This window comes from Coccinella septempunctata, chromosome 5 (genome assembly GCF_907165205.1).
Source record: "Coccinella septempunctata chromosome 5, icCocSept1.1, whole genome shotgun sequence".
Lineage (NCBI taxonomy): Eukaryota > Metazoa > Arthropoda > Insecta > Coleoptera > Coccinellidae > Coccinella > Coccinella septempunctata.
This window is the reverse complement of record NC_058193.1, coordinates 10,358,310-10,369,746: the sequence shown is the minus strand read 5'-3', so window position 1 is coordinate 10,369,746 and position 11,437 is coordinate 10,358,310.

Sequence of the window (11,437 nt, the reverse complement as noted above, 5' to 3'; positions counted from 1 at the left end):
AATTTCAAAATTTTTCCGATTCTTGGCTGCTGTCGCAATAGTTGTTCCTGACGTCCAAATTTATTTCTGAATACTCTGGCTATTCCTTTGCTCATACGAAGGTCCTCCGCTACGCAATGAGCGAGAGAGTATTCCTCAGACACGGTAAAGAGATCTTGATGTACTTCCTGTGTAACGCCGAACCGTGCAACGCGTGTCTCACCATAACAATCCATAAACTTCTGGTAATCGCTGCTTCCTTGCATCGGGGCTCCCACAAGACGTACTTCTTCTTTGTCCTGCGCGTACGGGGCTAATCGGTTGAAATGGACAACCTTTGGTTTTCCTCTGGGGAGCTTCCTTATCCGGTAAACTACATCATTTATCTTCTTGATTATTTCATACGGTCCCTCCCACTGTCTCTGCAGCTTTGGTGAAAAACCTTTCCTCCTTTGTGGATTATGTAGCCATACCAGATCTCCAGTGGTGAATCCACCTTCAATAGCCTTCGGTCACTTGCTTGCTGCATTTGATTGCGTACCTTGTCATGAATGTAATCCAGCTTGTTCCTTAATTTACTAACGTAGTCCTCCCCAGCTACGTCTTCTCCAGGCTTACATCCAAACTCTAAGTCGCAAGGCAGCCTTATTTCTCGGCCGAACATTATACTGGCTGGAGTTTCCTTGGTAGATTCTTGAACCGAAGATCTATATGCCATGGTGAATAGATGTAAATATTCATCCCAATCCCGCTGGTGATCAGAAACTACTTTGGCCAGATGTTTTCCCATGGTCCGATTCATTCGTTCGACCATGCCGTCTGATTGTGGATGAAGAGGTGTAGTCCTTGTTTTATGAATCCCCAATTTGCTGCATACTTCTTGGAATAACTTCGACTCAAAATTTCGGCCTTGATCACAATGCAGCTCCAGAGGTATTCCAAATCTGCAGAAGAATTCTCTGACCAATTTATCAGCTACCGTACTTGCCTCTTGATTAGGAATACCGTAGGCTTCCACCCATTTCGTGAAATAGTCCATCGCTACCAAAATGTACTTGTTTCCATGGTCTGTTTCGGGAAAGGGGCCAGCGATGTCGATAGCTACTCGTTCCATGGGAGATCCGACGTTATATTGCTTCATTGGTGCTTTTCCTCTACCATAAGGTCCGTTAGCAGCAGCGCCAACCTTGCATCTTCTACACCAATCTTTGACGTCCCTCTTACAATTTGGCCAATAAAATCGCTGCCTGACTTTTTCCAACGTCTTGGTTATCCCGAAATGTCCACCTGAAGTTCCATTATGTAGTCTGGTCAGAATGTCTGTCACACGGCTCTTTGGCACAATCAACTGAAGTCTCTGCTCAGTTCCATCTTCATTTTCCCAACAACGTTTCAGAAGAACTCCATCAATCTTCAACGTTTCCCATTGTGCCCAATACGACTTTACATTCTGGCTCAGTCTGGATACTTCTTCCCAAGTAGGTCGTCAGCCACTCTTCTTCCAACTCAGGATTACTTTCAAGTCGTTATCTTCCTCTTGTGCTCTTTGAATTTCTTCAGGTAGCCAGTCGTCTTCGATTACGGTGGTCCGCCTCAAATCAATCTTTTCTTCCAGACGCGAACAATGGCTGCAATTCTCGGGACAAGGTCTTCTTGATAACGCGTCTGCATTGCGATGGCTAGTCCCCGCTCTGTGTTCAGTGTCAAAGTCATACTCTTGCAGCCTCTCAATCCATCTAACCACTTGTCCTTCCGGGTTCTTAAAACTCAGGAGCCATTTCAAAGCAGCATGGTCCGTTCTTAGTAAGAATTTCCTTCCGTACAAATATTTGTAGAAATGTTCTACGGACTTGATGACTGCTAAAAGTTCTCTCCTGGTCACGCAATAATTCCGTTCTGGTTTGGACAACACCTTGCTGAAGTACCCGATGACTCTTTCCTGTCCATCCTGGACTTGCGATAGAACGCCGCCAATGGCTTTATTACTGGCGTCGGTGTCGAGCACAAATTTACCTTCAGCCCTTGCGTAACTCAGAACTGGAGCTGTGACCAGAGCCTTTTTCAATCGTTCGAAGGCTTCAGCGCAATCATCGGACCATATGTACTCCTGTCCATCTTCCGTCAATTTCGTCAGCGGCTTGGCAACGTTGGCAAAACCAGATACAAATCTTCTATAATAAGTGCAAAGGCCTAAGAAACTCCGCAACTCACTTTTGTCTTTCGGTATAGGCCATTCCTGCACTGCCTTGATCTTATCCGGATCAACTTTCACACCTCCTCGTGAAACTACGTGTCCTAAATATTTCACTTCTGTTCGAAACAGATTACACTTTTTAGGACTTAGCTTTAGGTTGGCATCACGAAGTCGCTGGAAAACTTCGGATAGGTTGTGTAGGTGATCTTGGAATGATTTTCCCACTACTATCACATCATCAAGATACACCAGACAAGTTTTCCAGGAGAGCCCTCTCAATATTGTCTCCATCAGACGTTCAAATGTGGCAGGAGCATTGCATAGACCGAAAGGCATAACTTTAAACTGCCACAGACCCGTTCCAATACTGAAGGCAGTCTTTTCTTTGTCTTTTGGATCCAAGCCAACCTGCCAATATCCACTCTTCAGATCCAAGGTGGAAAACCAACGTGATCCCGAGAGTGTATCCAGGGTATCATCAATTCTCGGTAAGGGATAGCTGTCCTTTTTCGTGGCCTGATTGAGCTGCCTATAGTCTACGCAGAATCTGGTAGTTCCATCCTTCTTCTTCACTAATACTACGAGCGATGTCCAGGGGCTATCTGACGGTTCGATTACACCTTCTCTCGCCATGTCTTCAATAATCCTTTCAGCTTCTTCTCTTTTTGCCAGAGGAAGACGTCTAGGATGCTGTCGGATAGGTTGTGCATCACCAGTATTGATTTTGTGCTGCACAACATCAGTCTTCCCTGCTTTTCCGTCCGTAGCAAAAACGTCGGAGAACGTTTGAACCAATTTTCTCACTTCGAGTAGTTGGTATCGGTCGAGCTCTTGACATTTTGAAGTGAGGAGGGACACCAGTTCTTCAGAATTGCTTTGCGATTTTGAGACTTCTGCAGTACTTATCCCACCCGAAATATGGTACACAGGTACACCACGTCCAATCAAGGTATCCTTCTTCAGGGTGACTGGAAACATGTTGACATTTAGCAATCGGATGGGAATGCTGTCTCTTACCCTTACCAAGGTCTTCCCAAGTAGTAGTCCTTTAGCTAAGGTTGTATCGTAAGAGGGCTCAATTACTCTCACGCAGCCACTCCTCGTTACATCGTCACATCTACCAGTCACTTCCATATCAACAATCTCGTCCTTGCATTTAACTATAGAAAAGGGATATCGGCTTTAGGACTGCTAATGGGGTGAATAACACACTCTCTTCAAATTGTCGACGTTTCGATCCTGTTTGGGATCTTCTTCAGGACTAAAAAAGTTTATTAAAATATCAGACAAATGAACAATTTGGTCACAATAACACAACACAACATTACATAAAGTTCCCTGAGAAAAAACTAACATTCAGGTGGAAATTTCATATACAACTTACCAATTTGGTCGAATGTATTACGATGTGGTAGAATTTGCTAAATTTCATCGGAATTGTGCGTATAATTTCGTCAGATCTATAAAATTTATTATGAACCGTATGTGGTCTTAGCTCGGCTAATATGGTACTGATCGACGGTGTCTTGTTTTTCTCCCAAACATGTTACGGTGCGACTCCAACGACGCGATGCAGATTTATTTTTTATTAATTTCTCTCATTAAGTTATTATAAATTATGCTCAATTTTTGAGTATCTGTTCGGATATTAACTGTGTCACGTATAAAAATGTGTATCATTTCACTAATACATCTTTCGTGGTAGTTGCTTTCTTTATCCAAGATTTTCACATCATTAAAGTCAAAATTATGATTTTCTTGGAAGTGGTGTAAAGCCAGCGCGGTTTTTTCGTTTTTGTCTCTATTATTTTCTTTACAATCATATGTATGCTGACGTATACGATTTTTCAGGTATTGTCTGGTCATGCCGACATGCGATAGGTTGCAGTCTCTACATGGAATTTGATACACCAAATTAGAGGTCATTAGTTTTGGATGAGAATCTTTCAATTTGGTGTATATAATCTCAAGTTTTGTTAGAGGATAGAAAGCAAGCTTGATGTTGATGTTATTACCCCATCGCACGGCGATGGGTAATCCGGCGAGTCCTACCATAGCCAACATGGTGATGCACTATGTCATTAGTAAATGTGTTAAAAAACTTACATTTATGATACCAATTTTAAAGTTATATGTAGATGATACATTCATGGCTGTTCCTTATGATAAAGTCGATGAACTTATCAATACATTCAATTCTTTCCATAAACGAATTCAGTTCACTTTAGAAAAGGAAACACAAAATAGAATTTCATTTTTAGATGTCCAACTTATCAGACAAACCGATGGATCAATCGCAACCAATTGGTATAACAAACCAACTTCTTCAAACCGGGTTCTCAATTACCTTTCACACCATCCACAAATACATAAGATTAATACGGTCAGGAATATGTTGTTCAGATGTTACAGTCTCAGCAGTAAAGAATTTTGGCCAGCTAATGAGACTAAAATAAAAAATATCTTAAAAATTAACAATTACCCCAGAAATTTAGTGAACAAGACTATACATCTCTATAAAAACAAATTTGTTAAAACCACTATACGGAACACGGAACAGCCCAATGATAACCATAATAAAATCTATTATAAATTTCCATACATTGAGGGATTATCAGAAAAGATTGGAATTTTGGTGAAAAATCACTCAACTAACATCAAGCTTGCTTTCTATCCTCTAACAAAACTTGAGATAATATACACCAAATTGAGAGATTCTCATCCAAAACTAAATGACCTCTAATTTGGTATATCAAATTCCATGTAGAGACTGCAACCTATCGTATGTCGGCATGACCAGACAATACCTGAAAAATCGTATACGTCAGCATACATATGATTGTAAAGAAAATAATAGAGACAAAAACGAAAAAACCGCGCTGGCTTTACACCACTTCCAAGAAAATCATAATTTTGACTTTAATGATGTGAAAATCTTGGATAAATAAAGCAACTACCACAAAAGATGTATTAGTGAAATGATACACATTTTTATACGTGACACAGTTAATATCCGAGCAGATACTCAAAAATTGAGCATAATTTATAATAACTTAATGAGAGAAATTAATAAAAAATAAATCTGCATCGCGTCCTGGGAGTCGCACCGTAACATGTTTGGGAGAAAAACAAGACACCGTCGATCAGTACCATATTAGCCGAGCTAAGACCACATACGGTTCATAATAAATTTTATAGATCTGACGAAATTATACGCACAATTCCGATGAAATTTAGCAAATTCTACCACATCGTAATACATTCGACCAAATTGGTAAGTTGTATATGAAATTTCCACCTGAATGTTAGTTTTTTCTCAGGGAACTTTATGTAATATTGTGTTGTGTTATTGTGACCAAATTGTTCATTTGTCTGATATTTTAATAAACTTTTTTAGTCCTGAAGAAGATCCCAAACAGGATCGAAACGTCGACAATTTGAAGAGAGTGTGTTATTCACCCCATTAGCAGTCCTAAAGCCAATATCCCTTTTCTATACTACCAGTCACTATGCCTTCAGTTCGCCCTGGCAACGTGATGTCCTCGGTCAGTCGAATCCGATATATCTTGTCCTCCACATCATTGAATGGAATCTCTTCACTTCCTAGCCGAAGTACATCACTCTTCATATCCAATTGGCATCCAAGCTTCTTAACAAGGTCCAATCCCAGAATAACTTCTTCCGTGATTCCAGCTACCAGAACTTCGTGGCTAACTGTTGTGTTTCCCAATTCAATAGTGGAGATGATCGATCCATAAGTCGGTATTTCTTGTCCATACGCAGTTCGAAGTTTGATCCTAACTGGGCGAATCTTGAATCCTTCAGCAATTTCTGGACGAACAATAGTTTTGGTCGAGCCAGTGTCTACCAGTATTTTCACATTTCGGTCATTTATCTTTCCGGGGATAACTATGCTTGATAAATCCTTAGACATTATTCCCCGGATTATCACTTCGGGGGCATTTTTGGCTTGGGTCGATTTATGCCCCTTATCACCGACCCTTTTTAGTTTCCCTGCTGTGACTCTTTTTCCAATTCTGGACAGTTTCGCTTGAAATGCCCACTTTTGTTGCAGTTTCAGCACACAGTATCCTTTTTCCTAGTTTGTGATATTCTGCGGATTTCTTCTCTGACAATGTCCTCAATAGATCGGTCTGTTTCTTGGACTTGTCTTACACGAAGGTGTCCTCTATGCGACGCTTGCTTCGCTGCCTCTATTTCCAAAGCCTGGGCTAAGGCATCATCTATGGTTCTAGGGCGTGCTAGTCTCAGGGCTTGTTGTATTTCGCTATCCTTTATCCCATCCACGAATGTCTGGATTGATAGCTGTTCCAGGAAGCTATCTGGAGCAGATGGATAAGCCAGCCTGACTAATCTCGCCACATCAGCTTCAAACTCCTGGAGATTTTCCCCTGTTTTCTGCACTCGATTCTTTATTTGTGCATGGTATACTTGTTGTAGATGAGCATCACCATATCTCATCTGAAGTTTCGATGTAAGAACTTCGTAACAGGCTTGTTGACTCTCCGGGATCGTCTGCAGAATGTTGAGTGCCTCTCCTCGTAGAGCTATTATTAATGCCGTGGCTTTTTCGTTATCGTTCCAATTGTTCGCCAGCGCAGCAGCTTCAAACTGTTTTTGATATGTCGACCAGGGTATTTTTCCGTCAAAAGTTGGAGGCTTGATCTTCATTCTACTACCTTCGCCGTCATTTTCCGCTTTCGCTGTGCTGTAGGGTGTTGAAGCCAGAAAATCTGTTCTGTTTGACATTCTTTTCAAGGAATCTATCAACTTGGAATGATGTTCAATTATTCCTGCCATTTCCTCAAACTTGCCGTTAACCTTGTCAAACTTTTCATCAACTTCGTCAAATTTTCCACTCACTATATCGAATCTCTCGTCCACTTTATCGAATTTTTCATTTATGGTTTCCAGTTTCTCATCCAATTTGTCTGTAAGTTGACTCACCACATCATTACAATTTTCCTTAATCTGGTCCATTTTCTCATTAAATTTTCGAGAATTTTCTTCCATTTGGACCATTTGTTCATTCAACTTACAAGAATTCTCGTCCATTTCCTCATTCATTTTACAAGAGTTCTCGTCCATTTTCTCATTCAATTTCCGAGAATTTTCTTCAATTTGGACCATTTGTTCATTTAATTTCCGAGAATTTTCTTCCATTCTTTCGTTCATCTTACTCAAAAAGTCCATTACCGCTTGAGTCTCCATCGCGTTCTGTAGTCTTGTGGTCACTGGCATGAACTCCAAATATCCAAAATTATTTATTTGATTTGAGCGATGTTGAACCGCACACTTGACACCAATGTAACGTTTTCTTCGCTTGATTAAAACGTCCAACTTATTAAAATTATTTATTTACACTTAATAAAAGTTATAAGTATAACTCAAAAACTAACTATTTCACTACTATTTATTTCCACTCTTGTTTATTTCCACTAGTCGCTTGCACTATAAAGGTAAGCGCACATACAACGGCATCGGACGGACGGCATGGAAGGAACGGCACGGCAGCGGCGGAATTTTTATGAAGGTATCGCACATATAACATCGGAATCGCCGGACTCCGGAGGAATAGATTAGTTGCGGTGAGGAACCAGCGTTCGTTCTGGAGGAAGAAGAGTTTCAAAAGCGAAGGAATCGTAGACGAATGTGGATACATGACATATGTAAAAAAGGAAGGATTTTGGAGAATATGTTCATTTATTTCCGGACTTGATGAAGGACGAAAAAAAAATGGTTGCTATAATTTCTGTCACTTAAATTGTACAGGGTGGGCAAATTTCGATGTTTTTGCACTACAGCTTTTAAACCAGAGGAGATAGACAAAATCGGATACCCCATTCTCGTTCTCTTTTTCTGAGAAACTTACAATAGTTACTAGTGATTTTTAGCCACTTTCTTTTGTTTTTGAGTTATAAGCAAAAATTGGAAAAATGGCGATATCGAAATAAATTTATATCTCCGCTAATACTGATGATAGAGCTCTGAAATCGAAACATTATACAGGCACTTTTTTACGTAGAATCCAGTGGCGTGCTCGCCTTTTTAGCAGGATTTTTAATTACGAAGCTATGATCCAAAGTTTTGTTTTTTTAAATGGGAACACTAGTTTTCTGTGCAATTTTTTGAAAGCTTAATTTTTACTGATTTCAAAAATATATAACATCTTATGGTTTGTATCAATATAAATAATAGAAAATGGTCAAAAACCTTTTTTCTCAATATTTCTATGGTTTTAAATTTAGACGAGCACAGAAAAATAGAGTTTCCTATAACAAAAGCCGTCTCCTTCCAGCAATGTCATTCTTTCTATGCAGTTTACCAATTTTCACAAAATTTGAATCAGATATATTTAATAAATTTTCATAATAATGAAAAGACTTAAAGAAGGAGACAGTGGTAATCATACGATGCTATATGTTTCTGTGCTCATCAAAAGTTGAAACCATAGAAATATTGAGAAAAAAGGTTTTTGACCATTTTTTATCATTTATATTGATACAAACCATATGATGTTATATATTTTTGAAATCAGTAAAAATTAAGCTTTCCAAAAATTGCACAGAAAACTAGGGTTCCCATTTAAAAAACCATACTTTGGATCATAGCTTCGTAATTAAAATTCCTGCTAAAAAGGCGAGCACGCCACTGGATTCTACGTAAAAAAGTGCCTGTATAATGTTTCGATTTCAGAGCTCTATCATCAGTATAAGCGGAGATATAAATTTATTTCGATATCGCCATTTTTCCAATTTTTGCTTATAACTCGAAAACAAAAGAAAGTGGCCAAAAATCACTACTACTATTGTAAGTTTCTCGGAAAAAGAGAACGAGAATGGGGTATCAGATTTTGTCTATTTCCTCTGGTACTGTCTGTACTTGTACTTGCCTACCTGCTCCTCCGCTGGGCTTATATAGGCGCCGGAAACATTCAGGTACCTTCTCGGTTATTCGAGAACCTCGGGACCGCTCTGGTTCTCGAAAGGTCCGACCGCAAGGGCCGGACTGGTTACAATATTAATGGAAACAACAATTCCCAGAGACAACCGAGACGGTCAACTCCAGGCCAAAATTTGTCCGAAGTTAAGAATGATGCTGCATCTCTCTCTGTTCTGTGTGACTTGTATAAGTCTATCCTTTTTAACCATCTCCTCCAGTAATTTCCAGAGGGCGCTACCAACGCTTTTTGGATAATTTGAAATGTCTATGTACAGAATGATAAAGAAGAAGAAAAATTTATGAAAGAAGCGGAATGGCGCATGACTCTGTTTATCCTATCTCTAAGAATCATTTTGAATTTCCTTAGAGAACGCCTCGTGCAAGTGATTTAATTTAGATTTTAATTTTTATTATGGCCGAAAGAAAGTGTTTAATATGTGGGGCTTCTGAGTCAGAAGTCCAGAGATTATTTTGTTTTCCATACAACCCTGCAAGGTACGTAAAATTGTTTATTTAAACCTAAGATCATTTGAGTAAATGTATATTTTCTTTCACAGGAATGAGTTGTGGATGCAAACTCTGGGTTTTAAAGCATGTGCTGTAAGAAAGCATCACAGAATTTGCAACAACCATTTCAGAAGGGAAGCTTTCACCGATTCAAGTTTGCAGAAACTGAATAGAAATGCTATTCCCATGCCTTGGGTAATCTCTTCTTCTGCAGGTAATTAATTTTGTTTCTAAAATTACTAATTTCGTCCAACGTTGCATATTATCATATTCATATATTACAATGCTAACTCTTATTTCGATGTTTCAGCAAATACATTGGAAAGCATGCCTTCCCTTATTAATGAGGAACATGCTGGTACATCAGGTATATCCACATTCCCAGCGTCAGGTATTTTATTCATTCCTATAAATATCAATTTAGTTCATATGGTTGCATGTTATCTTTGATGTTATAATTAAATGTGTAAATCCCTAATCAAATACAATTCTTATTGTTTTTCAATTAGTTCTAGCTGATGAGGTAGAACCTAACACTGATGAGGAACATGCTGCTGTATCAAGTACTTCCACATTCCCATCATCAGGTATTATATTCATTTCCATAAAATATTAATTTAGTTTATATGGTTCCATGTTTTCTACAATTCCATCAAATGTATGATTCTCTTATAAACTACAACTTCAATGATCTTTTAATTAGTTCCAGCTAATGAGGGAAAAGCTTCTGTAACTGAAGAGATACATGCAGGTACATCAATTTCATTATCAGGTATGGTTTTTGCTTTCAATGAAAATCTTAAAACTTTTATTCATTTTGTATGTAAGAATTGTCATTAGACAATTTCTGACTTATTATCATCACTGATCATTATTACATATCAAGTATTGAGGTGTGTCAGCAAACTTTTTCTATTATGAATAAATGTAAAAATCATTTGTCTATTTTCAGATCTCAATGATCCGACTCCGAGTACTCCGGCATTGCCACAGTCTCCAATGTGGAGGAGATCCCGTGAATTTAGAAATATCGACAATTTCCATCTTTCAAATTCGACACCAAGAAAGAAGAAATTGGTCGATATACTACGGAGAAAGGAGGATCAACTGCGGAAGGTGAAGGCATTGTGCAGAAAAAGGAGTGCTGCTGTCAGTGATATCCTTGACATTTCGAATGAAAGGGTTGTGAAGAATATTTTTAAGGATGTGCCATCACTGACAGCCAATTTGATGGTGTCTCAAATCAGAAACTATAAAGTGAAGAATGTTAAAGGAAGAAGATGGTCGCTGGAGGACAAAATATTGGCACTATCTCTCTTCAAGAGGAGTCCACGTTGCTACAATCTCCTCCGAAAATTTGCATCCCTACCATGCAAAAATACCATTCTTAATTTGCTGAAGAAGGTTCCTTTCAAAGTTGGCATAAACCAAAATATTTTTGACCAAATTGATCAAAATCTTCCCCAAGGTAAAGAAAGATGCTGTGTCCTTCTTTTTGATGAGATGGACATTAAAGAAGCTGTCCAGTACGATAGTGGGGAAGATAAAATTCTTGGTTTTGAAGATTTTGGAGGATTCAGCTTCAGTAAAAGGCTTGCCACCAAAGCATTGGTATTTATGCTGGTAGGGTTGGGCAAAAATTGGAAGCAACCAGTGGCATTTTTTTTCAGCCACAGGGGTTGTAATGCTGCAGAGTTGAAAGATTGTCTCTTAACAGTCCTCTCTGCAGCAAAGCACATGGCCAAAGTGGATGTTGTTGCTACAATCTGCGATATGGGTCCCAGCAATGTGAGG